This window comes from Eubalaena glacialis, chromosome 6 (genome assembly GCF_028564815.1).
Source record: "Eubalaena glacialis isolate mEubGla1 chromosome 6, mEubGla1.1.hap2.+ XY, whole genome shotgun sequence".
NCBI lineage: Eukaryota > Metazoa > Chordata > Mammalia > Artiodactyla > Balaenidae > Eubalaena > Eubalaena glacialis.
Window position 1 is genome coordinate 7,310,120 of NC_083721.1, and position 25,929 is coordinate 7,336,048.

General features: G+C 37.6%; 1 pseudogene; it reads left to right on the forward strand.

Moving 5' to 3' along the window:
* The first annotated feature begins 18,809 nt into the window (after positions 1–18,809).
* On the forward strand, positions 18,810–18,909 carry LOC133094147 (U6 spliceosomal RNA; annotated as a pseudogene).
* The last annotated feature ends 7,020 nt before the right edge of the window (positions 18,910–25,929 follow it).

The following is a 25,929-nucleotide window of genomic DNA, read 5'->3' on the forward strand; positions in this document are numbered from 1 at the left end:
GCTGTATAAAAAAATAAATAAAATTTAAAAAATCATTTGGGTGTTGCTGTGAAGGTATTTCTTCTATGTGGTTAACATCTATCATCAGCTGACTTTAAGTAAAGGAGATTATCCTCAAGAATGTGGGTGGGCCTCGTCTAATCAGTTGAAGGTCTTTGGAGCCAAAACAGGTTTCTCTGGAGAACCCTGACGTATACAGCCTCCCAACTTGATTGTGGATTTGTTTATTTCTCTTTGAAGATCTGTTCATTTTTATTTTATGTATTTTGAGCCTATGTTATTAGGTACACACAAATCTAAGATTGTTTCATCTTAAATTTAAAACTTTTGTTTTTCCTAAATAAACCACTTTTAGCTCTGACTTTGGAACTTTTGGTTTGCACAGTATTTTTCCCGTCTTTACTTTCAACCTGTTGGTATCTTCATACTTAAGGTATGTCTCTTACAAGCAGTATATTAGGCTTTGTTTTATTATATTATCTGGTCTGAGGATCTTTAGATTTTGATTGGAATACTTAGTATGTTTAAATTTACTGTAATTTGGGTTTGAATCTACCATCTTACTATTTGTTTTCTATTTGCCTTGACTATTTTATGATTTTTCTGTCCTTTATTAAGATTTTTTGATTTATTTAGTATTTTATAATTACATTTCTCCTATTAGCTCATAAATTATTCTTAATTTTTTTTTGCTATTTGCCCTAGAGATTACAATATGCATTCTTGACTTATTAAAATGCTGTTGTTGTTGTTGATTTTAACTTTCTATTTTAAATCTCATGACCTTGATGTTATTATTTATACAATTAGTACTTATCTAGATTTATCCATATATATATTCTCACCATTACTCTTCATTCTTTTCTTTATTTCCATGTTTTGTTTTACTATATGTCATTTACTGAGATAAATGCATTGCATATGTTGCTTGTAAATCTAAAAACAACCTTGCAATGTAGTTCCCGTTTTATAGATGAAGAAACCAAAGTCAGAGAGAGATCATCTGATACAGTAGAGTTTAATAACTAAGAGCATAGGCTTTGGAAGCCAATGGACTCTACCGCTTACTGGTCTTAACATTTTGAGCGAGTAGTTTACCACTGTAAGCTCTATATCTGTAAAATGGTAAATACTAATAGCAATAACCCCACCTCCCTCGTATTCTGGTTGTGAGACTCCAGTGAATTAAGGCACGTTAAATGTTTAATGCAACGTCTGGCACATTGTAAGTGCTCTGCAAATGCTCACTTTGTTTACTATGATGATTCGCACTCTTGTAATGGGCACATTGCCCACTATCTCCGCTCTCCCACTGTCCTCTTCTAAGGGAAACCCCGCCTTCTGCAGTATATTGAAGGAAGTAGCATTAAGCAGCCTTTGAGAAAGGGGTGGCCAGGGATCTGACCCAAAGGCAGCCAGTATATCAGTGGCCAGTGACCTCAGAGTGGCCTGACCTGCATACCAAGTCTCTTGTTCAAAAAGGGTTGCTGTGAGTTTCTTAGACCATCAGACTCTCTCCCATTAGGATCTGAACAGGGAAAGACTGAGAGAATGGGCTGGTTGGTAGCTACTGGAGAAATAACATGACATATAAAGACAAGAAGAACCACAGAGAGCATAATGACCAAAAAGCAATGACAACATCTCCACCATGGCTGAACTCATGGGCATCGGAGCCAACATGAGTGACCTTGAAGAATCCAGCTTTGGAGCACGGCTGACAGCAAGTCCTACTACTTGGTGAGACTGTAACAGAAGGAGCTGCCAGAAATTTGCCCAAAATCATACAGTTGTTAAGTGTTGGCGATGACAACTGCTCTCAACAGGTCTAACCACAAAGACATGGCTTTTATGCTCTGCCCATCAGCCATTCCATAATCATGTAAGTTGTTCCGGGACTGGGAAATGCATAAGGTGGGTCTGTGTTGCCTAAATGTTACAAATGGCATTAAATGAAAGCTAAATGGACTATTAAGATGTCAGGTTTTTGTTGTTGTTGTTACTGGTACTGTTTAGGAAAAACATTTGAATGGAAGTCATGACAGGATGAACTGTCTTATTTTTAATTTTTAGACATAAAGCTCTCATGTCCTTACTGAAATGTGGATTGATTTAGATTGAGTGTAATTTATTTTATAAATAATAACAGTCTTGGAAACGATGGGGAAAAATTTGCCCAGCTAATGTCTAATTCCTATGAATAAGAAACACATAGAACCTCATGCAGAGAAAGTGAATGCTGGTTCGTAAGGGAGAGCAATATTTCTCCTCTGCAAAATGGGGATAATAATAGCGACTGTTACCCTTTTTTGACCAGTGCACTCCCATCTGCATCTGGAACTCGGGCCTCTCTGAATTCCAAGGGCAGTGTGCTGAAGACACAGAGATCTGTCTGGATTGAAGTTTGGGGAGATATTTTCAATGACTTAATACATCAGTGCACCATGGAAGTGGGGCTACGAAATCCTAAGTTTCATTCCAAGAAGAAATCATCCTAGCGGCTGTCTACATGATAACCCATCTGTAGGATAACACACTTTCTAATCTTGTCCCAGTTCAGAATCAGCAGCAAGAGCTGTTATTATGAAAAGCTGAAGGGGGCTAACTTTTGAAATATGAAAGGTTTTATTTTACGCAGTCCTATCAATCTTCTGTTGTGACTATTTTGTACTGCTTTTACACTTAAAAAGCCTTTTCCTGTTCTGAGATACACAAATATTCTGCTATTCTTCCAGGATTTTTATCATGGCTAATTCTTCACATTTAAATCTTTAATCCACCTGGTATTTATTTGGGGGTATCGTATCAAAATACATATCTACATTTACTTCATATTTACATATTTATTCTGTTGGAGTTTCTATTTCATTCCTTTATTCTGATAATGTTTTCTGTGCCACCACCACCTGTTTTGATTATATTAATATTAAATTATGTTTCTATATCTAGTAGGACAAATATCACAAGTTAGTCTTTTTTATTTTGTTTCTGTTTCAACTTTTCTCAGCTCTGCTCATGAATTTATTCTTCTAGGTGAATCTTAGTTTTACTTGGACATGTTTTAGAATAAATCCCACTGGAAACTTAAATGCAATTGCATTGAACATATAAATGAGTTTGGGAAGAACTGACATCTTTCCAATATTCAAAATGGGGTGATTTTTATTTAACACATTCTTTTTTTTAATGTAGCTATCAGGTTTTTTGGCTACCTTCACATTTTTTGCAAAATTTTTATAAAGCTTTTTAGGCACTTAATATTTTGTGTTATCATTATAAATGGGAAATTGTTTCCATTAAATATTATACTTATATTTTTTCCTGGATTTTATAAAAGCCATTAATTTTTATAAATTCATTAACTGTCTACCCACTTCATTTTTAAATTTGGGGGTTGGGGGTCTTTCTAGACAGAGAGCCATCATTATCTAAAAGTAATAAAAAGGTAAATTTCTTGTTTTCCCCAATGTTACATATCTTACTATGTTGGCTAAAATTTCTAGACCCTTAATTGATAGTGGTGGTAGAAGGCATCCTTCAGTGGTTCTTGGTTTTAATGGGGACGTGTTAATATTTCACTGTCAGATATGTCTTTGGCTGTTAATTTCATATAGAGATTCTGTCTTGTGTTGAGAAACAGTGCTTACATTTCTGATTAGGCTTCCTGCTTCTCCTCTCTCTCTAATAACAAAGGCTCAAATAATAGTAGTAGTAGTAGTGGCTGGCATATTGAGTACTCATCACTACTTTATATACATTTAATACAGTCATCTCAATATTTGTAATGTAGTATTGTTTTCCCCAGTTAAACATAAAGAAACAGAGATGTTACACCTGTAACTTATGTAATATTGTACAGCAGCTATACTTCAATTTAAAAAAGAAAAGGAAACAGAGATGTTAACTAACTAGTCCTTGGTCACAAAGCTGCTAAATGCTAGAACTCAGCTTTGAACTTGGCTCCATAATGGTCTAGAGTGAGACATAACTGATTTTTTAATTATACAAGGAGCTTGTAGTCATTATTCATCAGGTGTCCTCTCCCACATGGATTTCCCACCCATCTGTGCTCTGCTCTATGCCCCCAGGAGGATGACCTCTGCAGACTGCATTCCCCAGCCTCCCTTGCTGACTGCCTTCTAGTGGGTTTTGCCAGCTAGGGTCACTGACATGACACTGGAAGATATGAAGAAGAGGTAAGGGTATTTCACCCTCTGCTCTCTCCCTGCCTAGGCATGAAATCGTTAGTAGTAGTTGAGTTCACAATAATAGTAAAGTTTCAACATGAGGTTCCAGCACCAACTCTTCCCTTTTTCCCATCAGCCCTAGGGTGGTAATAGCTTACCATGATTACTATCTCTAGCTGCCTCACAACCTCTTATATGTTTCGTTAGCCTTGCCAACCCTGTTTTAAGTTGTCCCTTCATTAAACTCTCTATTTAAAAAATCTAGTGGGAACGCTGACTAATTCAGAGCTTCTATTTTTTTTTAAGTGTATCTTATAAAACTTCAAGAAGATAACATAGGAGAAAATCTAAGTGACTTCGGGTTTAGTGATGACTTCTTAGATCCAAAAGCACAATCAATATAATTTAAAAAAAAGATAAGCATGACTTCATTAAAATTAAAAAAAATTTTTAAATGACACTGTTAAGAGAATAAAAGAACAAGCCACAGACTAGTGAGAGGTTTTTTTTCAAAACACATATTGGATAAAGGACTTGTATCCAAAATATACAAAGAACTTTTCAAACTCAGCAATAAGAAAACAAAAACCTCAAAATAGGCAAAAGATCTGAACAGATACCTTACCAAATAAGATATATAGATAGCAAAAAAGCATATGAAAACATGCTCAATATCAATAGGGAACTGCAAATTAAAACAAGGAGATACCACTATACACCTATTAGAATGGCCAAAATCCAAAACAATGACAACACCAGATGCTGGTGAGGATATGGAGGAACAGGAACTCTTATTCATTGCTGGTAGGAATGCAAACTGGTAGAGCAACTTTGAAAGTCAGTTTGACAGTTTCTTACAAAACTAAACATACTCTTATTTGATCAAATAATCACCCTCCTTGGTATTTATACAAATGAGTTGAAAACTTACTTTCAGACCAAAACTTGCACATGAAAAGTTTATAGTGGCTTTAATTATAACGGTAAAAACTTGGAAGCAATCTAGATGTCCTTTAATAGGTGAACGTATAAACAATTTATGGTACATCCAGACAATGCAATATTAATCAGCAATAAAAGGAAATGCGCTGTAAGCCACAAAAAGACATAGAGGAACTTTAAACACATATTGCTAATTGAAAGAAACCAATCCGAAACAGCTACATACTGTAGGATGCCTACTGTAGGAGAAAAAAAAAAATTTCCCTTTACCCTTCTGAGTTCTAAGCCAAGACTTGTAATGGAAGATAGGTTAACAAGAGAAAAACAAACAGAAGTTCATTCACATGTATAGCTCATATATACATGATGTATGTATATACATACACCAGCGAAAAATGCGGAACTCCCCAACGTGGCTTAGAATTCAGGATTAAATACCATCTTAATAGGGTAAGGGAAAGGGAGATGTAGGCCTTTTAGGGAAAAGTAAATAATTTTTAGGAAAGAAGATGGGGGCCTCTAGAATAATAGATGAAGGGATGATAGTTGGTGACAAAGTTTGTCTGGGTGTGATGTTGACTTCTAATCTCTCCTGTGACAAGAGTCAGTTTTCCCTGTTTGATGAAGGGGATTTATGACAACTGTGTTCCTTTTGGAGGCTCTGTCTTTAGGCAGGTAACGGGAGTTTGGAGAAAGCCTCTCCCTGAGTTTGCTGCTTTTCAAATGCCTTTAGCCCAAAATAATCAATGTACCAAACAGCATATTTTGGGGAGTCATGTCCTGAACTCCTACAGTCATATTTCGGGGTGGCATATTCTGCTACCATTCTCTACTATATAGCATTCTTAAACATTCAAAACTACAGAGATAGTGAAAAGATCAGGGGTTTGGGGTGAGGGAGAGATCAATAAGTGAAGCACAGGGAATTTTTAGGGCAGTGAAACTGTCATTCTGTACGATACTCTAACGGTGGCTACATGTCATTATACATTTGTCAGAACTCATACGAGGTACAACAAAAAGTGTAGACCCTCATGCAAACTATGGACTTTAATAATAATGTATCAATATTGGTTCATCACTTGTAACAAATGTACCAACTGACTGCAGTATATTAATAATAGAGGAAATTGTGGCCCAGAGTATATGGAATCTCTCTGTACTTTCTGTTCAATATTTTTGTATACTTAGAACTTCTCTAAAAAAGTCTATTAATTTTTTAAAATTTGTCAATTTTCTGAATGCATTTGCAGTATTTGTAGAGATCCTTGTCTAGCTTTTACTTTGAACTATAGATAAGATATGTTAAACTGATAGATTTCCTAGCATGGAGTGATCCTTGTATTCCTGGAATAATTCAATTTAATTGTGGTATGTTCTCATTTTTATTTAGCATTGAAATTGATTTGTTAGAATTTCATTTAGAATGTTTGCACCTATATTCATATGTGAGAGTGTCTCGTGTGCTTTTTTTTTTAGCTTCATGGTTTTGATGCTTTCTCAAGCATTGGTATCAAGTGAGTCTAATTCACAAAAATAAATAGAGATTTATATATAACCATATATGTTTATGCACATGTGTGGTATTATATACAGTATAGAGTATGAAACTACCTGAACTTGAAAATTTTTTAAGTAAATTTTATATATTCTGAATAACCTTCTCAGTAACAAGCAATAGCAATTGGCCTATTCAGATTTTCTGTTTATTTTTAAGTAAAGTTTTATCATTTATACTTGGCCAGAAAATTGTCCTTTTTCATAAAAATATCAAATTTATTTATAGAAAGTGTATTTATAAACTTACTCTTATTTTTGTAGTTTCCTCTGAATCTGTAATCTCATCATTTTTTTCAGTCCCACGTTTATGTATTTTTATTTGAGTCAAATTTACTTAATTAAAAGAGTAAAAATTAAAAGGGAATGCATATCTTTCGTTGGGTTTTTCTTATTCAAATAAGTGGATTTCAGATTTATTGATCTATCAATTCAACTGTTTTCCCCTTTCCTGATGTTAGGGAGAAAAATCTCTTCCTGCATCTATCTTAGGTTCTCGTGCTGGGGCCTCTACCTTAGACTTGCCAAAGGCAGGTTAACAAGAGAAGAACAATCAGAAGTTTTTAACAAGTGCATTGTGCATGCACACAGAGGAGTACTCAGTCACCCCAAGTGGTGGTTAGAACTCAGGCTTACGTACGAAAACCAGAAAAGCAGTCTGGGAGCTTCTGTGCAGGGAGGCACTTTGTATGAAGGTGACCAGGAAAATTATGGTTGAACAAGGGGTGTTTAGTAAGGTGTGTTGTGCAGATTTAAGTCAGTGCCTTCTGGCCTGTTAAGGGTCCTCTTCTCCCAGGTACAGCAGAGGGACACATCTCTACAAATGGAAATTTCCTCTAAAGAAGGAAAACCTATACCCTGCTCTTAGAGCTTGTCCTGTGTCTACTGGTTCTCAGTGGCCTTTGACTCAAGATATTTCCCATGCCAAAGAGTATATTTTGGGGTGGCATATTCTGGCACTCCTCAATGATTATTTTTTTAACGAGATATAATTGAAGTATCACATTGGAGATTTGATATATTTGTATATTGTGAAATGATCACCAAAGAAGTCTTGTTAACATCCATTACTTCACATAGTTATAATTTTTTTCTTGGGATGAGACTTTTAGGGTTTACTCTCCTACAGAAACATTCAAATCCTATATTGTTAACTATAGTCACCATGCTGTATGTGACATCCCCAAGACTAATTTCTCTTATAACTGAAAGCTTGTACCTTTTGATCCTCTTCAATAATTTGACCCATACCACCCCACCCCCCTGCCAACCCTTTTCTGGCAACCACAAATCTGTTCTCTGTGTCTATGAGATCTTTTACTGTTTGTTTTTTGGGTTTTTTTTTCAGATTCCATAAATAAGAGATTGTACAGTACCTGTCTTTCTCTGTCTGATTTACTTCACTCAGCGTAATGCCCTCAAGGTCCATCTATGTTGTTGCAAATGTCAGGACTTCCTTCTTTTTCTGACTGAATAAAATTTTGTTCTATGTATCTACCACATTTGCTTTATCCATTCATCCATCAATGGACACTTGGGTTGTTTCTATATCTTGGCTATTGTAAATAATGCAATAAACACGGGGTGCAGATATCTTTTTAGGTAGTGATTTCATTTCCTTCAGATAAATACCCAGAATGGAATTGCTGTATTGTATGGTAGCTCTATTTTTAATTTTTTGAGGAACCTCCATACTGTTTTCCACAGTCACTGCACCAATTTATATTCCCACCAGCAGTGCACAAGCGTTCCCTTTTCTCCACATCCTTGCCAACACTATTTCTTGTCCTTTTAATAATAGCCATTCTAAAAGGGGTGAGGTAATATCTCATTGTGGGTTTTTTTTTTAATTAATTAATTAATTTATTTTTGGCTGCACTGGGTCTTCGTTGCTGCGCGTGGGCTTTCTCTAGTTGCGGTGAGCGGGGGCTACTCTTGGTTGCAGTGCGCGTGCGGTGGCTTCTCTTGCTGCGGAGCACGGGCTCTAGGCACACAGGTTTAAGTAGTTGTGCCTTGCGGGCTCTAGAGCGCAGACTCAGTAATTGTGGCGCACGGGCTTAGTTGCTCCGCGGCATGTGGGATCTTCCCGGACCAGGGCTCGAACCCGTGTCCCTTGCATTGGCAGGCAGATTCTTAACCACTGCGCCACCAGGGAAGCCCTCTCATTGTGGCTTTGATTTTCATTTTTCTAATGATTAGTGATGTTGAGCATCTTTTCTTGTACCTATTGGCCATTTGTATGTTTTTCTCTCACTGATAATTTAACTTTGGCCTTTATGTTTATTACAAGCATTCTCCTTTGAAACTTGAATTTGTTTTGGCATTATTTTCTTAATTTCTTACGATGAATAACTAGTTTTAAAATATCTTAATGTTTATTTCTTAACAATGATATATATGGATATATATTTGCTTCTGAAAGAAAAGTTTAACTTCATCTGCTAAGTTTTAGCAGTTTTCCTATAATGTACCAAAGGATGATTTTCCTTTTCTTTCTTTCTTTCTTTCTTTCTTTTTCTTTCTTTCTTTCTTTCTTTCTTTCTTTCTTTCTTTCTTTCTTTCTTTCTTTCTTTCTTTCTTTCTTTCTTTCTTTCTTTCTTTCTTTCTTTCTTTCTTTCCTTCCTTCCTTCCTTCCTTCCTTCCTTCCTTCCTTCCTTCCTTCCTTCCTTCCTTCCTTCCTTCCTTCCTTCTTTCCTTCCTTCCTTCCTTCCTTCCTTCAATACATTTGCTGAACTATTTGGGTTTCTTGAATCTGTGGATTGATTTTATCAATCTGGGCAAATTTTTGGCCATTACTTCTTCAATTATTGCTTTTGCTCCATTCTCTCTCTCTCTCTCTTCTCCCTCTCTCTCTCTCCCCCACACTGTGCTCCAATTATACATATGCATTTTTAATAAGACTCAACCCATCTCTGGTTCTTCTCTGTTTGTCAGGCAAGACCCTTCAGAGATTTGAAAGCCTGGTGGGTTACTGTCTCCAGCCAGGAAAGACTGGGGCAAATCCACTTCTTATCTCTGGTTCCAGCTTGGTTCTTTATCTCCCATTCCCTTGTAGCTTTCAAATGTGGCAAAAATCTTAAGTGGACAATCGACCTTTCCTGTTCCTCTGGGGAAAAGTAATTCCCAAGTACTTTGATATTAAGGTAGACTTTACTCTGTCTTTTAGAAACTCTTGGGCTGGCACCTCAGTCTTCCATGTGCACAGGAATCTTCATGACTTTGGATTAGGCAATAACTATTTTTAATTATTTTACATGTAGTAACTAGAAATGTGTATACATATGTTTTTAATTATTTAAGTTTTTTAAAACATACACTTTTATTGATATATATTTAATTATTATTGCCAAGTAAAGACAGTTTCTATTGATGCTTCTTTACGTAATATTTTAAAATTAGCAGCTTTTTATTTTCTTGCTCTTCTCCAGCATCTACTTTCTAACTTTCGTGGCAATGATCTGAGATTTTAAAAGTGTATGTCTGTGTGTGAGTGTGTGTGAGCGTGTGAGGGGAGGGCTGCTTTTACTTTCTGGAGCATTTAAAAACTATATGCACTATGTTTTCAACAATATTTTTAATAATTATTACAATTTTTAAAAATATATCTGAATGTTCTCTAACTTATCTGCCATAATTTCCACATTCTCAAGTTTTTACTTTGCTTTGATATGTACTCAGTTTTGGGTTTCTTTGTTTTTTTGTGTGTGTTTTTTTTCTTTTTAAGAAATGGCATGGAAATGAACTACTTTTTAAAGCCTTGACTATTTACTTTTGCCTTTACAGATGAAGGAAAACTTGTTTAGTCTAGATTTCTGGGTTACAACCTTTCCCCTTTAAATCTTTGTAAATGTTACTCTTATTTATATCTGATGTTCATTATGAGGGAAAAGTCTGAGACAAGGGTTATTTTTCTCAATTTGCGGGTAAATTGACTTTTCTGCCTGAATACTTGCAGGGTGGACCTTTTGCCTTGAGATTTATAAATTTCACAAAGTTGCATCTAGAAATTGATCTCTGTTTTTAGTCACATGAAAATAGGTGAAGCATTTTTATTCACAGATTTAAATTCTTCAGGCGAAAAGAGTGCTCTTTTATTTTAGCTTTGATCATTGCTTCTGTTTGATTTCCTACATAACATAGACACATACACGCACAGTGTTAAATGTATCAATCTTTCATTGTATCTGGATTTTGACTTTTTTCCTCCTTTCAAGATAATGTTTTATTGGAGTATTCATATGGTTTGAGTGTTAAGATCACTGATCATTTGGGGTTCTCCTTACATGAAGAATTTTATCCTCTTACAAATGAATCTAGCAATGCCAACACCATTCACAAGAAAGTTCATAATTTAACAAATAATTTGAGATGCATTTTTCATCATATACAAGCTTACTTTATAGCTGGATCTATTTCTGGACTTTCCATTCTCTTTCCTTTGTCTGTCCATTCATGGAACATTTCCACGTGGTTTTAATTGCAGATGCTTGAGGCATATTTTAGTACCTCATGGGGTTAAGACCATTTCCACTTCCTTTCAGAGTTTCCTTAGCAATTAATTCCATATTTTTTATAATCTATATGAATTTTAGCATCAAATGTGTAGCTCAAGGGAAAACACAAACATGTTAGTATTTTTATTATGATTTTGTTAAGTTTGTTCATTGATTCAGGAAGAATGGACAAGTTTATGATGTTGGATTGTTCTATCCCTAAATAAGGAGTATCTCCATTGTTTAAGTCTGTTATGTGTCTTTTGGAAGTGTTTTTAGTCTCCCTTGGTTTTTTCCCATTTCCTGTGACATTTATTTCTAAATATTTTTCATTTCTTTCTTAAAATCAATATATTTATTTATTTACTTTGGCCCTTGTAAGTGGGATCTGCTTATTCACTGTCTTCGAATTTGCAGGGGTGGTCAAACGTGCCTTCTGATGTGTAATGCTCTTTCCTTCCTGTAACAGCTGCCTTTTGCTGCCCTTTTCCCTTCACCCTCAGGCCCGCACAGTGCCTCCCTCTTTCCTGGAAGACTTGCACCTCTGTTCCTGTGGAATTTCAAGCCTCTTCTCTTCAATCCTACCGTAGCCTGTGCTCCGGTCCATGAGGCCTCCAGCCTGTTCTCAATATCTCCCTATTCAGGAGAGCCTTCTCTTCTCCTGGGGGTGCCTTCTCATTCCACCACTGTGATGGGGTTCAGGACATGCTCCCCCAAAATATGGCACATTGGAATACTGAATATTTTCAGCTGAAGGAGTTTGAGAAAATGGCAGAAGCAAGAATGTCACTCTGACCTCTTCCTCCTGTTGCCCTTCTTCCCTGAAACAGGGAAGAGTCATATAACCTTCATGTGACTTAGTCCTTTCCCTGAGGAGGAGATGAGCTCACTGAGATCTTACCTGTCTTTGGACATCTGGAGCTGGCCGGGACCTAAAAAGAGTGCACTGAGTGAACGTTCGCGGAATGGAATTGAGCTGAATGAAATTGAACTTTGGCAGGTCCATAGTCTAGACAGTGGAAGTCCTTCAGAAATGAATATTTTTAAAACATTTTAGAACTTCATTATAGAAGAGAAGGATTTTAGTAATTTAAATTTAAATCACTATTTCACATGTGATTCAATATTTACTGAGCTGTCAAAATACATTTATTTTCACCAACTCTCCTTCAGTTTCATGCGATGCTGCTATCTTACAAAGAAAGATGAAAATGAAAATAAATTGTACCTTCTTTCAAGATTATGAATAAAATATTCAAAGTTAAAAAAAAAAAAAACCTTCATGTAAGAGGTGCCCTCCATGTACCTGGAAGATACTCAGAGGAAAGAGGCATCTTTATCTCCAAAACATAGAGGTACCAAGAAGAATCTTCATGCATAGGGCTTGCTAAGTTTCCCCCAGTTTACTGAATGTCCTTCATTCTCCTTAACCTACCATGTTCCTCCACGACCATCTACTCTTCATCAAGCCTACATAAACATACACAGCTTTGTTTCTTTGGGTCTTCATTTTTTTGGGAGGCTCCCTGGTCAGTTAAAACTTACATTAAATAAATGTGTGTGCTTTTCTTCTGTGACTCTGTCTTTGTCAGTTTGATTTTCAGACCCAGCCAGGGACCCTAAGAGGGTAAAGGAAAGCACTTTCCTCCCCCACAATTGCTCCATCCACACTGCAGTCCTATCTCTTCTGTCCCAGCCTGGCCCCTCTCTCTGCTCAACCTGGAATCTGAAACTGGCTCTGCTGGTTTGGAGTGGTCTCTCCCATCACACTTAGAGTTTATACCATTCTTTGTCTCCTAATTTTATTATGATGAGGGTTTTAAGTGACTTTTTTGTGTGATTCTCGTTGATCTGTATGCTTTTTGAAGGATATATGGAGAGATTCAGATTGAGGGGCAGGGTTACTGCCTGTCCTTTTTAATTTGGAAGAGCAGACCCTAAATGTTTGCTTTTGTTTATGAAGGTAGCAAAATTACAGTAAGGCATATAATATACATATAGCATATTTCTAATACATTTCTAATATGTAACTACTATATCAACATTGGACAAAGAGAGATCAATAAACCTCAAAAATTTGATCAACAAATAGGTTAGAAAGTGGAGATTAATTTTCTGAAATCTCTCATCATTACTGTTTTCAAATAAGTTCTCACTACAAACTCAGCCCCATAAGCAATGAATGGCTTCTACCCTTTGTACCCCTCCCAAGGAACTTCTAAATTAATTGACATTAATTTTTGAATTACCATTAAAGGTTGACTAAGAGAATGAGTACATAACCTATTTGAGACTCTGAATATATTTATGTATTAAATTACTCACTTGGACAACTGTCATCATAATTAGTATTTACATCAAGTGATCATCAGTCGACAACTCCAGCTATGATATTTACAAAGAAACCAAGTAAGAGTTGGATGTATAAGTGATGAGATAAACTACGCATAGAACTCTTTTCTTAACATATTTAAAATCAATAAATTTTTCTTCAAAGTAAAGTACCAAGAACTTTCCTTTTTGTCTGCCTATGAAGAAGGTAAGGGTTTTGAAAATTCTAAGATGATTAAATCTCATTTTAAAAACAGCTCAACGTCAATTCAATTAGATTTTGTTACAGTGCTGCTTCCAATGTTTCTAGATGCCTATTTATTAAATCTAATGAGTCAATAAAGAAAGACTAACGTTGCTTTGTTTAATCAAAAGTGAGCTTAAGGAAATGAAATAGAGCCATGTCAAATAAATTTCTATGGAGACAGAAGATTTTACAAGCGATGGACCATTTTTTTTTCTCAGAAAGTAATCACTAACTTTAGTCATCTAATCTTTATTTTCTTCAAACATGTCTTTCTAGACGTTCTTTATGACAGATAAATTTGAATGTGAATCATCACTAAGACATTATTATTCACATCATTCAATATTTTAAACAAAGTGACTCACATTTTCATTTTAAAAATCAATAAACTTAAAGATTCTGGGAATCTCCCAGAGTAAGTTCCCTCCCACAAGTCTTGAATTTCTTTAATGAGTGAGGTTGTGTTGTAAATTGGCCTTTTTCTCTTTTCCCTTGTGCGTGGATGTCTAATCACTCGGTACTCAATTGGTTTGTTTTGTACATACATAGAGCTCAGGTACTGAGGTCTAAGTACGTAAAAGAAACCCACCTGGATTACAGACCCTTCCCTCAACTGACTCCTGCAGCTGGAGCTCACTTCTTGTCCCTGCTGCTGTCCCTGTTCGTGGTCATTCCCAATTGGAAGAGATTAAGAACTTCTGCCTTGCTTCCCAGGGCCATTTTCTCTTGGATCCAAGTTTTCCAATCCTTCCTCTCTCCATGTTCTTCCTTCCACTATCAGCTTGCTGCCTCCCATGGAGGTCAGACTTTGCTGAGGTTAGAAAAAATAGCCTGGTTGAAATCACATTCGTACAGTAATGTCCCCACGCCTTTTATTTTTCCTTAGTTTTTCTGATTCAAGGTCCGTGTTCTTCTGAAAAGGAGGACATTCAGAGAACTAATTTCTATACCACCTACCACAATTTAATGTGACACTCCTTCTCATATTAAGTGTAATGTGCTCTCATTAGGTGTACTCACAGCTACCAATTATCATGCTGCCAATTTTCATATCTTAAGAGTTGGAATTGGAAATGCTTCCTGTAATACAATTCACCACTTTTGCCAGATTAATATCCATTTACCACTCTAGATGAGAGAGTGGTCTCTAATCCCCGTAAACTGGGGATAGATTCCTGCCCTGTGGGCCCCAAGGGACGTGCGTTCATTTACTCCTTGGGGAGGAATAAAGACACTTCCCTGGTGGTGCAGTGGTTAAGAATCCGCCTGCCATTTCAGGGGACACAGGCTCGATTGCTAGTCCGGGAAGATCCCACATGCCACGGAGCAGCTAAGCCTGCGAGCCACAACTACTGAAGCCCGCGCACCTAGAGCCCATGCTCCACAACAGGAGAAGCCACCGCAATGAGAAGCCCGCACGCCACAACGAAGAGTAGCCCCCACTCGCCAGAATTAGAGAAAGCCCGTGCACAGCAACGAAGACCCAATGCAGCCAAAAATAAATAAATAAAATAAAGAAATTTATTAAAAAAAAAAGACATTTCTATGTGCTACGTTCCCGGCTTCCTTCCCTGGGTTTTATTTATAGGTCAGTTTACTGAACTCCTTAAATAACTGAGGCTAGGCATTTTGATTCATCTATTTTGAGATTCATGAAAATGAAAGAAAAGATTGTCAAATTTCATCCAAGATTTCTTCTGAAGAAAACGATGTCCAATACGTACAAAGTTTATATGCAAGTGAATAGCTCAACTGTCAAATGTATTTATTTTGTGCAATAATTAAGACAAATTCATGGATTTATAAAGACATAGTATTGAGTTTAATGAGAGAAAGAGCTTTCTAACAACCAAAGCTGTGGAACATAAAGTAAGTTGGTTGGGGATTAATGAGCCCCTAGCACCGGTTATCTCAGCAGAGGTCAGCTGGTCCCTGGGGATTCAGGGGATTCAAGCACAGCCTGAGGAGACTTAAACTAGATTGACTTTTGGGTCCTTTCTACTCTGACAGCTAAGACTTCAAGGTAACCAAGCACAAGAAAAAAGTTATGTAACATTCCAAACAAACAAAACAAAAATGCCATTTTCAAAGGTATCCTCAGATGACTTATGTTGATGAATCTGAAGTCTTGAATAAATATTTTCTTTCACACGTGGGTTTATTACTCTCCCTCTGCCTCATCCCTCTTTCTGTCTGTCTCATTACAGCCTTCCTCATCATCTGAACCAATGAACAAGAGGAGTATCAGTGTCTTCCTCATTTCTTGCCCTAACAGTCTCAGGTGGAATGCAGGGTGACAGAGGTGACAGCAGATTTATGAGATGCCTTTGTTTATGATATGTTCACAAATGCCCCAATGACAAGATAGAAAGGAAATAAATGGATGTTACCTGCTTCCTTTTTCCCATTCTCACTACTGCTCTTTCTTTCTTTCTTTCTTTGGACATTTACACCTTTATAAAAGTCAACAGCATTTAAATATCAACATAAAGTACCAGTTTCTATCTACCTTCCAGTGCCAACATGCTATGATTTTGTGATTTTACAGGTTCCCATGATTGTACAGACAATAGGTCTATAACTGACCAGGAGGCAGGAAATGTCTAGGGGTTGCCTTAATCTCTCAGGGTCTTGCTCCCCCACAAAATGCCCTTGATAGCAACAGTCAGACAGGGTTCTGGACTGGGCGGATTATTGTCCTATTCCAGTGTGGTATGCCTAAGTTTTTATGCTCCAAATCGATTCCTATTTTCTGCTGGGCTCCTTCCGCCATAGAGGATGGGCAGAAAGAGAAGTTAATACCCTGGCATTTCTTTCCTCTTTATTGAGACACAAATGGCTCCACTAACTAGCCACAAGTACATGCTGGATTATTTATATACTTTGCTTTTACTTTCTTAGAACCTGGTGAAGGCTCTCAAGTAAAAGGAAAGACTTGGGACTTCTGGTTTTAGCTCTGACATGTAAAAAGCTTGGAAATCATTCTATCCTTACAAAAAGAAAAGGCTGAACCTTTTTCTCAGAAAATCAATGACATTTCTTGGAGACATGAGAGGATTGAGGTTTCAGGGAAAATTGCTACCTCAGAATCTGGAGATACATAACCTAGATATGTTTCCTTGAAACAGAAGCCACTGGAATCATAAACTGGTAGGAACACACAATGGTAACTGATGAATTGCTCAGGGCTGAGTGTGGACTACCATGAGAGTGAGAAACTCCTGAGGGCCACTGTCTGAGGAGGGACCCACAGCTTCATGGACTTTACCTCCAGGAAGCTCACGGGTTCTCGAGATGAAAATGTGAAAGATCTCCTTATGGCTCTGGCAGAGGGAGGGGAAGAGTACACTTTCTGAAATGTGTCCACAACAAAAGCCTACGCTCCATGGGAAAAGGCCTTGCTAGAGCCATGCCTCAACTAGGGGAAGGGTATTCCTCCCACTACAGCACCCTCTAAACTTCCTGTCTCCTTGGATAGATAAGGGATAAAAAAAATGGTCAACAAGGAACATGGTTTCAAGGGAAAATATTGGGAATGCTGCAGTCAGGATAGAGAGTAGGGGCAGGGGAAAATACCAATGGAGGAATACTTGTGAAGGTCACAGTTCCCAGACATAGACCCATTAAAAGACTGAGATTTATTCATGAGATTTTAGAATGCTTCTCCTCCCCTACATCTTCTACCATGTCAATAGGCTCCAGTATAATAACAGCAAAACAGCACTGAAAAAGCTGACACAGATTCAGGGAAGCCCTAAGTCAAGAGGGGAGACAAAAACAAGAACTAGAGGAATCTGAGAGGTCGAGTACCTACACCTACAGCAAACACTAAGTAAACACAGTCAAATTCCTAGCAAGATGACCACACATTTTCATACTGAAGGTCTGTTTACCTTAATACTTGTTACCTAATACAACATGTTTGGCATTCAACAAAAAATTACAAGGCATACCAAAAGACAAGAAAAAAAAAACACAGTCTGAAGAGGAAAAACAAGCATCAGAACCAGAGTCAGATGTGATACACATGTTGGAATTATTAAAACAGGTAATTTAAAATACCCATGTTTAATATGTTAGGGGCTCTAATGAAAAAAGCACACAACATGGAAGAAGAGATGGGCAATGTAAGAGAGAGATGGAAATACTAAGAAAGGATTAAAAGGAAATGCTAGATAGAAAACAAACTTATGGTTACCAAAGGGGAAATGGTGGGGGGAGGGGCATAAATTAGGAGCTTGGGTTTAACAGATACACACTACTATATATAAAAGGGATAAACAATAAGGACTTACTGTATAGCACAGGGAACTATATTTAATATCCTGTAATAACCTATAATGGAAAAGAATCTGACAAAGGATATATACATATATATATATATATATATATATATATATATATATATATATATATACACACACACACATATACACATACATATATATATATATGTATGTGTATATGTGTATATATATATATATATATATATATATATATATATAACCGAATCACTTTGCTGTAAATCTGCAACTATCACAACATTGTAAAAAACTATACTTCAAATAAAAGAAAATAATGTTAAAAGACATATGCCCATGTTTACAAGCTGAGGGAAATTGAGAGGTGTCTGTGTTTTGCCAGTATTTTTACACACAACTCTTACACATAATGGGGAAAATTAAAATTAACAATTACCCAAAAAAAATGACAAAAATAAAGAATGCCTTTGATGAGTTCATTAGTAGACTTGGCACTATCCAGGAAAGAATCGCCAAGCTGAAGATAAGTCAATAAAATCTTTCCAAACTGAAATGCAAAGACTAAGAGGGACAAAAACGAACAGAACAGAGCATTCAAGGACTGTGAGACAATTTCAAAAGGTATAATATAGGTGTAATTAGAATACTGGAAGGAGAAGAGAGAGACAGCAGAACAGAAGAAACAGGTGAGGTACCAATGGCCAAGAACTTTCCCACAGTAATGAAAGGTACAAAACCACAGATTCAGGAAGCTCAGAGAACACAAAGTAGAATAAGTAACAAACACCGCTTGCTTCGACAGCATGTATACTACCATGGGAACGTTACAGAGATGAGCAAGGCCACTGTGCAAGGACGATGCACCAACTCATGGAGCGTTCCAAATATTTTTGTGACTACAGTTAATAACACCATACTGCATGTTGGAAAGTCTTGAAGAAAGTAAATTTTAAAAGTTCTCATCACAAGAAAGAAATAAGTTTGTAACTGTGTGTGGTGATGGATGTTAACTAGACTTACTGTGATGATCCTTTTGCCACATATACAAATATTGAACCATTATGTTGTAACCTAAAACTAATATAATGTTGCATATCAATTCTACCTCAATAAAAAATGAAAAAACAAACAAACGAATGTATCTAAGCATATCATATTCAACTGCAGAAAACCAAAGACAAGAGAAAATCTTTAAAGCAAGAGATTAGGATTTGACAGAAATGGGTGCAGTCCTATCTGTCCTGCTTACTAGCCAATCAATACTGGACTTGACATATTTCAAACATTGGTGGTTTTCTCCTTATATAAGGGATGATATGATACATGTAAAAATACATCGTTATTGGTATTACTTTCTTCTTTGTATAAATGAAGCTCAAATGAGGTCGTTTATATATGAGGAAGCACTTTTTAACAACAGAAATCTCTAAATATTAAGAGTTACAATCATTAATGAATTGCATCCTCATCACTCTTCCAGGAGCTTTGAAATGAGCTTTCTCAGCAAGGAGAATCTTGAAGTTTATTTTGAATCACAAGGCATTACTTTAAAGGATGTAAAATTGGATAATGTTTTTAGCTTACATGGGCCTTGATGCTTCCAAGGCCAAGTTCATGCAAAAGGTGACAGGACAGTGAGATGCAAACTCATAAGATAAATGGGTAGGGTAGGCATAAACTAACTGAGCTGCTTTGGAATCAGCAGGAAATAAATATATCTGATATAGCTATATCTATATCTATAGATGTAGAAATATCAGAATTCCCAGGGAGGTGTCTGAATCCAGGAATAAGGGGGGTGTCTGAATCCAGGAATAATGAATTTTAACTTTTTAAACTTACTAGAGCAAAAATATATCAGGGGTAAAAAGATTAGAAAAACAGGCTCTAGCAAGTAAGAGAGGAATTAAAATATATATTGAGAGGAACTTCAAGATGGCGGAAGAGTAAGATGTGGAGATCACCTTCCTCCCCACAAATACATCAGAAATACATCTACATGTGGAACAACTCCTGCAGAACACCTACTGAACGCTGGCAGAAGACCTCAGACTTCCCAAAAGGCAAGAAACTCCCCACGTACCTGGGCAGGGCAAAAGAAAAAAGAAAAAACAGAGACAAAAGAATAGGGACGGGACCTGCACCAGTGGGAGGGAGCCATGAAGGAGGAAAGGTGTCCACACACTAGGAAGCCCCTTCACTGGCAGGGATGGGGGGTGGGCAGAAGGGAAGTTTCGGAGCCACAGAGGAGAGCGCAGCAACAGGGGTGCGGAGGGCAAAGCGGAGAGATCCCCGCACAGAGGATCGGTGCCGACCAGCACTCACCAACCCGAGAGGCTTGTCTGCTCACCGGCCCGGGCGGGCGGGGCTGGGAGCTGAGGCTCGGGCTTCGGTCGGATCGCAGGGAGAGGACTGGGGTTGGCGGCGTGAACACAGCCTGAAGGGGCTAGTGCGCCACGGCTAGCCGGAAGGGAGTCCGGGAAAAATCTGGACCTGCCTAAGAGGCAAGAGACCACTGTTTCGGGGTGCGCGAGGAGAGGGGATTCAGAGCACCGCGTAAAGGAGCTCCAGAGACGGGCGCGAGCCGCGGCGATCAGCGCGGACCCCAGAGACGGGCATGAGACGCTAAGGCTGCTGCTGCCGCCACCAAGAAGCCTGTGTGTGAGCACAGGTCACTCTCCACACCGCCCCTCCCGGGAGCCTGTGCAGCCCGCCACTGCCAGGGTCCCGTGACCCAGGGACAACTTCCCCGGGAGAACGCACGACGCGCCTCAGGCTGCTGCAACGTCACGCCGGCCTCTGCCGCCGCAGGCTCGCCCCGCCTCCTCCGTACCGCTCCCTCCCCCCGCCTGAGTGAGCCAGAGCCCCTGAAGCAGCTGCTCCTTTAACTCCGTCCTGTGTGAGCGAAGAACAGATGCCCTCAGGCGACCTACACGCAGAGGCGGGTCCAAATCAAAAGCTGAACCCCGGGAGCTGTGCGAACAAAGAAGAGAATGGGAAATTTCTCTCAGCAGCCTCGGGAGCAGGGGATTAAATCTCCACAATCAACGTGATGTACCTGCATCTGTGGAATACCTGAATAGACAACGAATCATCCCAAATTGAGGCGGTGGACTTTGGGAGCAATGATATATATATATATTTCCTTTATCTCTTTTTGTGAGTGTGTATGTGTATGCTCCATGTGTGATTTTGTCTGTATAGCTTTGCTTTTACCATTTGTCCTAGGGTTCTGTCTGTCCATTTTTTTTTTTTTTGTATAGTTTTTAGCGCTCGCTATCATTGGTGGATTTGTTTTTTGGTTTGGTTGCTCTCTTCTTTCCTTCCTTCTTTCTTTTTTATTTTAATATTTTCATAAAATTTATTTTTAATAATTATTGTTTATTTTAATAACTTTATTTTATTAATTAATTAATTAATATATATATATATTTTCTCCCTTTTTTCTGAGCCGTGTGGATGACAGGGTCTTGGTGCTCTGGCTGGGCATCAGGCCTATACATCTGAGGTGGGAGAGCCGAGTTCAGGACATTGGTCCACAAGAGACCTCCCAGCTCCACCTAATATCAAATGGCGAAAATCTCCCAGAGATCTCCATCTCAATGCCAAGACACAGCTCCAATCAATGACCAGCAAGCTACAGTGCTGGTCACCCTATGCCAAACAACTAGCAAGGCAGGAACACAACCCCACCCATTAGCAGAGAGGCTGTCTAAAATCATAATAAGGTCACAGACACCAACAAAACACACCACCAGGCGTGGACCTGCACATCCAGCCTCATTGACCAGAACACAGGCACTAGTCCCCTCCACCAGGAAGCCTACACAACCCACTGAACCAACCTTAGCCACTGAGCGCAGACACCAAAAACAAAGGGAACTACGAACTTGCAGCCTATGAAAAGGAGACCCCAAACACAGTAACTTAACCAAAATGAGAGGACAGAGAAACACACAGCAGATGAAGGAGCAAGATAAAAACCCACAGACCAAACAAATGAAGAGGAAATAGGCAATCAACCTGAAAAAGAATTCAGAATAATGATAGTAAAGATGATCCAAAATCTTGGAAACAGAATGGAGAAAATACAAGAAACATTTAACAAGGACCTAGAAGAAATAAAGAGCAAACAAACAATGATGAACAACACAATAAATGAAATTAAAAATTCTCTAGAAGGAATCAATAGCAGAATAACTGAGGCAGAAGAGCGCATAAGTGACCTGGAAGATAAAATAGTGGAAATAACTACTGCAGAGCAGAATAAAGAAAAAAAAAATGAAAAGAATTGACGACAGTCTCAGAGACCTGTGGGACAACATTAAATGCACCAACATTCGAATTAAAGGGGTCCCAGAAGAAAAAGAAAAAAAGAAAGGGACTGAGAAAATATTTGAAGAGATTATAGTTGAAAACTTCCCTAATATGGGAAAGGAAATAGTTAATCAAGTCCAGGAAGCACAGGGAGTCCCATACAGGATAAATCCAAGGAGAAACATGCCAAGACACATATTAATCAAACTATCAAAAAATAAATACAAAGAAAAAATATTAAAAGCAGCAAGGGAAAAACAACAAATAACATACAAGGGAATCCCCATAAGGTTAACAGCTGATCTTTCAGCAGAAACTCTACAAGCCAGAAGGGAGTGGCAGGACATATTTAAAGTGATGAAAAGGAAAAACCTACAGACAAGATTACTCTACCCAACAAGGATCTCACTCAGATTTGACAGAGAAATTAAAACCTTTACAGACAAGCAAAAGCTAAGAGAATTCAGCACCACCAAACCAGCTTTACAACAAATGCTAAAGGAACTTCTCTAGGCAGGAAACACAAGAGAAGGGAAAGATGTACAATAATGAACCCAAAACAATTAAAAAATGGTAATAGGAACATACACATTGATAATTACCTTAAATGTAAATGGATTAAATGCTCCAACCAAAAGACATAGCCTGGCTGAATGGATACAAAACAGACAGTATATATGCTGTCTACAAGAGACCCACTTCAGAACTAGGGACACATACAGACTGAAAGTGAGAGGATGGAAAAAGATATTCCATGCAAATGGAAATCAAAAGAAAGCTGGAGTAGCAATTCTCATATCAGACAAAATAGAAATTAAAATAAAGACTATTACAGGAGACAAAGAAGGACACTACATAATGATCAAGCGATGAATCCAAGAAGAAGATATAACAATTGTAAATATTTATGCACCCAACATAGGAGCACCTGAATACATAAGGCAAATACTAACAGTCATAAAAGGGGAAATCAACAGTAACACAATCATAGTAGGGGACTTTAACACCCCACTTTCACCAATGGACAGATCATCCAAAATGAAAATAAATAAGGGAACACAAGCTTTAAATGATACATTAAACAAGATGGACTTAATTGATATTTATTGGACATTCTATCCAAAAACAACAGAATACACTTTCCTCTCAAGTGCTCATGGAACATTCTCCAGAATAGATCATATCTTGGGTCACAAATCAAGCCTTGGTAAATTTAAGAAAATTGAAATCGTATCAAGTATCTTTTCCGACCACAACACTATGAGACTAGATATCAAATACTGGAAAAAATCTGTAAAAAATAAAAACACATGGGGGCTAAACAACACACTACTTAATAAAAAGATCACTGAAGAACTCAAAGGGGAAATCAAAAAGTACCCAGAAACAAATGACAATGAAAACACAATGACTCAAAACCTATGGGATGCAGCAAAAGCAGTTCTGAGAGGGAAGTTTATAGCAATACAATCCTACGTTAAGAAACAAGAAACATCTCAAATAAACAACCTAACCTTACACCTAAAGCAATTAGAGAAAGAGAACAAAAAAAACCCCAGTGTTAGCAGAAGGAAGGAAATCATAAAGATCAGATCAGAAATAAATGAAAAAGAAATGAAGGAAACAATAGTAAAGATCAATAAAAGTAAAAGGTGGATCTTTGAGAAGATAAACAAAATTGATAAACCATTAGCCAGACTCATCAATAAAAAAAAGGGAGAATACACAAATCAATAGAATTAGAAATGAAAAAGGAGAAGTAACAATTGACACTGCAGAAATACGAAGGACCATGAGAGATTACTACAAGCAAGTATATGCCAATAAAATGGACAACCTGGAAGAAATGGACAAATTCTTAGAAAAGCACAACCTTCTGAGACTAAACCAGGAAGAAATAGAAAATAAAAACAGACCAATCACAAGCACTGAAATTCAAACTGTGATTAAAAATATTCCAACAAAAAAAAACCCAGGACCAGATGGTTTCACAGGCAAATTCTATCAAACATTTAGAGAAGAACTAACACCTATCCTTCTCAAACTCTTCCAAAATATAGCAGAGGGGGGAACACTCCCAAACTCATTCGACAAGGCCACCATCACCCTGATACCAAAACCAGACAAACATGTCACAAAGAAAAAAAACTACAGGCCAATACCACTGATGAACATAGATGCAAAAAACCTCAACAAAATACTAGTAAACAGGATCCAACAGCACATTAAAAGGATCATACACCATGATCAAGTGGGGTTTATCCCAGGAATGCAAGGATTCTCCAATATACGCAAATCAATGTGATACACCATATTAACAAACTGAAGAATAAAAACCATATGATCATCTCAATAGATGCAGAGAAAGCTTTTGACAAAATTCTACACCCATTTATGATAAAAACCCTCCAGAAAGTAGGCAGAGAGGGAACTTACCTCAACATAATAAAGGCCATATATGACAAACCCACAGCCAACATTGTCCTCAATGGTGAAAAATAGAAACACTTTTCACTAAGATCAGGAAGAAGACAAGGTTGCTCACTCTCACCACTATTATTCAACATTGTTTTGGAAGTTTTAGCCACAGCCATCAGAGAAGAAAAAGAAATAAAAGGAATCCAAATTGGAAAAGAAGAAGTAAAGCTGTCACTGTTTGCAGATGACATGATACTACACATAGAGAATCCTAAAGCTGCCACCAGAAAACTACTAGAGCTAATAAATGAATTTGGTAAAGTAGCAGGATACAAAATTAATGCACAGAAATGTCTTGCTTTCCTATACACCAATGATGAAAAATCTGAAAGTGAAATTAAGGAAACACTCCCATTTACCATTGCAACAAAAAGAATAAAATACCTAGGTATAAACCTACCTAAGGAGACAGAAGACCTGTATGCAGAAAACTATAAGACACTGATGAAAGAAATTAAAGATGATACAAAGAGATGGAGAGATATACCATGTTCTTGGATTGGAAGAATCAACATTGTGAAAATGATTTTCTACCCAAAGCAATCTACAGATTCAATGCAATCCTTATCAAACTACCAATGGCATTTTTCACAGAACTAGAACAAAAAATTTCACAATCTGTATGGAAACACAAAAGACCCCGAATAGCCAAAGCAATCTTGAGGAAGAAAACCAGAGCTGGAGGAATCAGGCTCCCCAACTTCAGACTATACTAGAAAGCTACAGAAATCAAGACAGTAAGGCACTGGCACAAAAACAGAAATATAGATCAATGGAACAGGATAGAGAGCCCAGAGATAAACCCATGCACATATGGTCACCTTATTTTTGATAAAGGAGGCAAGAATATACAATGGAGGAAAGACAGCCTCTTCCATAAGTGGTGCTGGGAAAACTGGACAGCTACATGTAGAATGAACTTAGAACACTCCCTAACACCCTACACAAAAATAAACTCAAAATGGATTAAAGACCTAAATGTAAGGCCAGACACTATAAAATTCTTAGAGGAAAACATAAGCAGAACACTCAATGCCATAAATCACAGCAAGATCCTTTTTGACCCGCCTCCTAGAGAAATAGAAATAAAAACAAAAATAAACAAATGGGACCTA